The sequence below is a fragment of the Triticum dicoccoides genome, chromosome 7A, assembly GCF_002162155.2.
Source record: "Triticum dicoccoides isolate Atlit2015 ecotype Zavitan chromosome 7A, WEW_v2.0, whole genome shotgun sequence".
Taxonomy (NCBI): domain Eukaryota; kingdom Viridiplantae; phylum Streptophyta; class Magnoliopsida; order Poales; family Poaceae; genus Triticum; species Triticum dicoccoides.
In genome coordinates, this window is record NC_041392.1 from 24,328,575 (window position 1) to 24,335,861 (window position 7,287).

General features: G+C 46.5%; 1 pseudogene; it reads left to right on the forward strand.

The window, feature by feature from the left end:
* The first annotated feature begins 3,578 nt into the window (after positions 1 to 3,578).
* On the forward strand, positions 3,579 to 5,415 carry LOC119332917 (annotated as a pseudogene).
* The last annotated feature ends 1,872 nt before the right edge of the window (positions 5,416 to 7,287 follow it).

Sequence of the window (7,287 nt, forward strand, 5' to 3'; positions counted from 1 at the left end):
TTGCATCTTGTTGTCCATGTACTTCGTGACTCTTTCACAGTACCGTGTATTCGGGTTGTTGAAGATATGTTGCTCTGCTTTTTGACGTCTATCTCTGAAATACTTGACGGTGCCATAGAAAATACCCTCAACGATGGCTGTAAGTGGCAATGCCCGGTTTCCTCTGAGGACAAAGTTGTATGTTTCTGCGAGGTTTGTTGTCATGACACCGTATCATGCTCCATGTGTGTCATGTAGCAAAGACCACCTCTCTAGAGGCTCATGCTCTATCCACTGCTCGAAGGTTTTAATCGACCTCCCAAGCCTTCTCCTAGTACCAGGTGGGTCAAAGCCTGGCAGGTCACATAGCCCAACAGGCTCCTCCTCCACGGCCGCTATTCCTGTTGCCAACTGTGCAGCTACTGCTTCAACATGTGCCCTCACTGCTACATCTCTTGCAGCTTTCCTGTCCCTCACGTGTCTCTGCGTGCACACATTAAGTCTGTCACGTATCAAATTATACTTCCATAGATGGTTCTGCTTGCAGAGTTTTTTTGAACAGATTCATCAGGTTCTTATTTCTAAACTGCGAGAAGAAATGAGCCCCCAGATGGCGCATGCACCAACGGCTCTGCAAGTCCTGCCATGGAACTTGTTCCTCGGGGCCTGGGTTTGTCAGTGTCCTTATCGCACTGAGTATACCTGCATGCCTGTCATGAAGGATGCACACATTGGGCTTCTCCTTCACAACTGATATTTTCAACTGCCTGAAGAACCATGTCCAACTTTCAATGTTCTCACTCTCCACAAAAGCAAATGCGAGTGGGACGACTTGATTTTGGCCGTCTTGACCGATGGCTGTCAGGATCTGACCCTTGTACTTGCCTGTGAGAAAAGTACCATCAACACATATCACCGGTCGGCAATGCCTGAAAGCTTCGATGCATACACCGAAAGAGAAGAAGAGACGATGCAGCACCCTCACAGTTGGAAACTCTGGCATGAACATGTCTTGGATATCGATATAGGTGCCTGGATTCCACTGCTATAGGGTGTGGAGGAGCTGGACAATAGAGTCATATGCATCAAAATAAGAACCAAATCTCCTCTCAAGCGCCGCATGCTTAGCCCTCCAAGCCTTGCCATAAGAAATTCTGTACTTGAACCTGGCGAAGACTTTTGTCTGGACTGCCTTCACTTCCATAGCTTTGCCCTGCACTATCTCATCGTAAAATAACCGAGCAATAAGCGTGGATGAAAGGTTGGCATGATCCTGAGGGATGCAGGGAATAAGACAAGTGTGATTAACTAAGTCACTTATCACCCAACTTGTGCCATACTTAGGGAGAAAGCCGTGCACCCTGGCGGGACAATCTGCGTTCTTGCATACCATTGTCAGGAATTTCTGACTGGACACCTGAGCTGTGAAAACCCTTTGCGTGGACATTGCCCAGTTAATTATTGCATCTTTCAGGGCTTGCTTGTTCGGATACATAGCACCCGTCGCAATATTGTTCTGGTGATATTGCCAGGCTGAATCATGTCCATCATTCACGGTCATTGCAGATGAGAAGTCATGATTCCACGATGCAGGATTCGGGACCTCCTCTGCATTTTCTTCTTCATCTGACTCACCAGAATCATCGGCATGACCCCTTTCAACATCGGTGTCTTCTTCTTCCATCTGGTCCTGCATGTGCCCATCTACCTCGTCAGCGTCCACCTCGCCATTGTAATCACCATCGGCATTTCCTCCTTCTACCTGAATACTCTGCCCTGGTTCATAACCATAAGCATTTCCTCCTTCTACCTGACTGCTCTGTCCTTGTTCGTAACAATCATCTCCAGCATTTGACATAGATAACTGCCTCCCTACACTGCTATGACCAGGATCGTAGCCACCCTCCCCTTCATGTGTAGTGACCTCCTTCACGACGGGAAGATCTAAAGCAACAGGATTGCATCCCCTTCGTTCACAACCTTGTAACCACTGCACCCATTCGGAGTCTCGCTCTATCGGCCTCAAATAAAAGTAAATTATTGAACTTGACCGTGTCCACAATGCATGAACACCGACGGTGTGTGTTTCAGTATCAAGACCTAAACTTGCCGCAATCCATTCTTTCAACTGACTGACAGACCATGTTTGAGGTGCGCTCATTGGCACATCTATATGAGTAAATTCACTCAGATCTGCTCCCATCTCAGTTGTTTGGACAGTACCAGGACCATAGCAAAATCTGAAGTTCACTACATCAGACATCTCGCCTCACCTATTTTTTTCAACAATGAAATACAGGTATTAAGCAACAACTTAATATACCCCCACTAAGAAATATTAGACATGTCTATATATTAGCTAGCTATATATTACAGAATATTAACGGAGCAACTAATACAAGTATTAAGCAACAACTTAAAATGCTCACCAAGAACACCTAAATATTTACTTTACTACCGGAGCAACTCCAATTACTGACACACCTAAATATATTTACGTTTACTACTGAAGCAAATAACAATAATTGCACACCGGAACCGGGAAATAAAATGCTCACCACGACCACCTAAATATATTTAGGTTACTACCGGAGCACATAACAATAATTGCACACCGGTACCGGGAAATAAAATGCTCACCACAACTACCTAAATATATTTACGTTTACTACCGGAGCAAATAACAATAATCGCACACCAGAACCGGGAAATAAAATGCTCACCATGATCACCTAAATATATTTACGTTACTACCGGAGCAAATAACAATAATTGCACACCGGTACCGGGAAATAAAATGCTCACCACGACTACCTAAATATGTTTACATTACTACCGGAGCAAATAACAATAATTGCATGCAACTTCAAAAATAAAAATATTTGTTCAAATATACCCTTGTAGCGTGCGTGCGAATGACGAACGGCGGCCTTCAATCACCAGAACTAGAGCCGGAAACTCCACCAAACTACCGGAGCATCACCTCCACCACACTGCCCCAGCTTCACCACCACCACCTCCACCTCCACCACCGCCACAACCTCCACCAATGCGCTGAAAAAATGCTCCAACAAAATGCTCATCACGACCACCACAAGCTACCCCATCAGTAGATCGAGGTCTCTTTTGGCTCCCCTAACTATGTAGAACCCATTCACGGTGCCAAATCTGCGAAAAAACAGGGCATTTTGGTGTATTAATTGGAGCTAGTTCGTGTAAGAGAGAGGAGGAAGGAAGAACAGAGAGAAACTTGCGGTGGGAGAAAGGGAAAGAAGAAGGAGAGGAGAAAGAGGCGTGCGCTGTGGGGCCGGCTCCCTGTCGGCCAGCAGCTGGCCGACTGGGTCGCTCGTGACCCAGCCCGCGCCGACAGCCAGCGCCCGACGTGGCCTGGCTAATAGTTGGCCTCCGCGTGGCCGAGAAGCCACCTGTCGGCTCGCAGTTGGCCGATAAGGCCCAGTCGGCCTGCTGCTAGCTGACTAGGACCAGTCGGCCAGCTGCTGGCTGACGGTGTATTATTTTTGAAAATAATTTTTGGGCGTAATATTTGTGCAAATTACTAAAAAATGTATTATTTTAAAAAAATTAGCCTCGAATTCCTCATGTCTTTTGAGTCCTCGGCCGCCAATGGACTTTATGATCTCAACAACGACTTGTTTTGGGATCATTCGGAGGTGAACCAAGACATGGAGCAAGATGTGACCGGGAAAGATGAGGAGGCCGAGAAATAGGTGGTTGTAGAGGTGACCGAAGCAAGCACGAAGGTGCCAAGGTGCCACACCCAAAACTACAACCAAAAGGAGGATTTACACTTTCTGATGCTTGGTGCACGATCTCCATGGATGCAATGATTGGAACGGATCAAATCAATACCATGTTTTGGGAGAGAATTACCAACCACTACAACACCTCTGTGGATGTGTGATCATCCATACGCAAGGTTCTCTTGGGCATCATTGGAGCACCATTCATGACCAATGCAACCGATGGTCCGGTTGCATCAACCAATTAAGTGGATCAACCGAGTGGTGTGCAAGTGGCAGAGTATGGCCCCTACATGCAAGAACTATTCAAGAATAGGAACACCAAGTTCGACCACAAGCCCTTCATGTTGCATCATTGCTACAAAGAGATATGCAAGAACAAGAAGTGGATCCAAATAATCGTGGGACCATTGCAAAGAGATCAAGGTTGAGCATATCCATTGAGGAGGACGCTGAGGTTGATGAAGATGCCAACAATAGACCGGAAGGAAACAAGACTGGAAATGGAAGAAATAAGAGAAATGCATTCGGTGGCACTTACAAAGAAGAACTTGTGGCAATGATCGAGACCAAGAAGGTGTTGGAGGCTGAAAGCAAAGAAGAGAAGATGGCGAGGTGGAATAAGCTCAAGGCATTGGAGGATGAGAAATGAAAGGCCAAGTTGGCGGCCGAAGAGAGAAAGTTGAAGGCGAAGGAGCATAGTCTTGCAATTGAGAAGGAGAGGATTCGTGATTCCAAGAAGGCCGAAGAACGTGCTATCATGTTCATGAATCCAAACACACTGGATGAAACCACAAGAAAGTATTGGGAGCTCACTCGTGGAGAGATCTTGGAGTCCTCTCTTCGTAATGTTGGTGGTGGCCGAGGGGGTGGTGGCGTTGATGGTGGCGATGGTTGTGGCCGAGGGGGGTGATGTTGAGATATTTTTCAAAATTGTGATGATTTTTATAGCAAATTCGGAATCTATACGTCCTCACGCACCAAAATCAAAAGTAGCACCCCGTCGGCCTCCAGTTGGCCGAAGAGGGGCTCTTCGGCCTGCGGTTGACCGAAGTGGGCTCTTCAGCCTCCCGTTGGCCGAAGAGTGCCCCAACTGGGCTGAAAAGGACTCTTTGGTCTACCATAGGCCGAAGAGCACTCTTTGGTCAACCGTAGGCCGAAGAGTCCTCGGGCCCCAACTTTTCGCATTAACAGGAGGCCGAAGCTGCATGGCTGCGCTCTTCTGCCTATGCTAGCCCTTGGGCCCCAAAGAGTACTCTTCGGCCTACGGCAGACCAAAGAGTACTCTTCGGTCCAGTTGGGTACTCTTCAGCCAATGGGAGGCTGAAGAGCCCACTTCGGTCAACCGCAGGCCGAAGAGCCCCTCTTCAGCCAACTGGAGGCCGACGGGGTGCTAGTTTTGATTTTCTTGTGTGAGGACGTATATATTCCAAATTTGCTATAAAAATCATCATAGTTTTGAAAAAAAATCTGATGTTGATGGTGGTGACTGAGAGGGGGTGGTGTTGATGATGGTGGTGTCCTAGAGGATGGCGGTGGTGATGGTCACCAAGAGGACGGTGGAGTTGATTTCTTTGCCAATGATATAGTTTGAGTGGTGGTGGCCAAGGGGGTGGTGGTAGATTCCATTGGTTGGCTCGATCCACAACATATACATACACTATGTTTGTGGTGATTTTTGATCAAACATTGTGTTTCAAGTGTTGTCTTTTGGGTGAACTTTGCATGTTTTAATTTGAAAAACGTGATGATGAAAATTTATGCTATTACGGTTATGATATGCATGTTTTAATTGGCATCTCTCAGAAAAGTAAACATTTTTTATCGCCCCCGCGTCACTCCTCTGTCCCCTGCGCCGCCCTCCTCGGGCGACATGGGGGACCCTAGCCGCCGCCGCTAGCACTCACCTCCGGCGTCCTCCCCTGCATTGCCGCCGCCAGAGGGCCGACCGGTGAAGCCGCGCGCGGATCCCATGAAGGTGGCGGTGGGGCGTATCTAGCTCCTAGCACACTCCAGCGCCACCCTCCCCCACGGCGGTTGCTTGCTAGTCCGCGAGGCTGTGGGTGTGCCTTCGCCGTGCGTGCACCCGAATCCGGCCTCCCCTCATCGGCTTGGCCCCTGCGCGCGGCTCGGGCTTGCCGAGCGTCCCCCTGTTGATGAGCTCAATCCATGGCGGGCGCGGGCGCCCCTCGCCTCCAGCTGCTGCCCCCACCCCTGCCGATCCAGTGGTGGATGCGTCGTGTCATGGATGTGATCATGGGCACCCATCCTTGCAGCCTCCTCCCACCGGCATCGCGCGGCCGGTCTGTTGTTGGTGCTACTGCTGGGCGTGGGACTTGCACCGAGTTGAGTGATGTGCGCGACTTGTGTCGTGCAGGTGCCCCTTCCCCTCCTCTGGCGACACTTCCTCCTCCTCGAGTTAAGGTGATGGCTCTCGTGTGGCGATGACAAGGCTTCAATGGTAGTGGCAGGCGGTGGGCGCACCGCGACGGGTCCTGCTGGCACTGCTCCAACCCCGATAGCTTCGCCGTTTACTCCACTAACTTTTAAGGGGTCGGTTAGAAATGCCCTAAACTGCGCTTGTAATAGAAATCAGTGTGTGCGAATTAATTCATATCTACTTGTACTCGTCAAAGGAACTTAATCGTGGCATTCTAACCAAAATGAAAAACTATAAAACAAGGCTCCCTCCGTTTCGGTGCATAGGGCGTGCGCGTAGTTCTAGATCATTAATTTGACTAACTAAAAATGTGTTATATTTCATCGATATCATATCATTTGATTCATATAAGAATGTAGTAGTTTCCAAATAAGGTAATATCATCCGTGGTGCTTGAACTTGTCATGGATGTTCACTTTAGTGCATGAACTGGTTTTAAAACTTCATATGGACGTACAAATACGGTGCTAATCTCATTTATAGACATAAAGTGTGCTGATTTGGCACCATATTTGGCTGTCGTGGCATGGGTCCACTTCTGGCAACCAAACAAGATTTCAGTTAAATACCATGTGTCTATGACTACCGGGTACTACCTGTCAGTAGAGAGGGAAAATTGACCGGAAGCGTAGGAGCGACCTGGCTAACCACTCAAACCAAAGTTTTATGGATCCTCAAAAAAAAAACCAAAGTTTTATGTGGTTAAAACGCCCCTTACTCTTAATGTACTGTGAGGTAAAAAGCTTTTGCTTTATTAAAGGGTTGCATATAAGTCATAATCACAGTAATACAAATAAATTTCAAATAGTCATGTGGTATTAATAATTATAGATGTTGTACATAAAATTAAAATAATAAATTCTTTAAAAATGTTCATCTATTTTTACAAATATTTATGCATTTTCTAAAAACATACCTATAATTGAAATAATATATATTAATTATGATTATGTTTGTATAATATTAAATAATGCAAATATTTTAAAATTTACAGTTCAAACATTTGAATAATTATACGCACATTTTATAATTCATAAGTATGTTGTTAATTTTTGTGTACAGTTAAAACTAATTCATAATTTAAAATTTAAAATTTAGATAAGAATA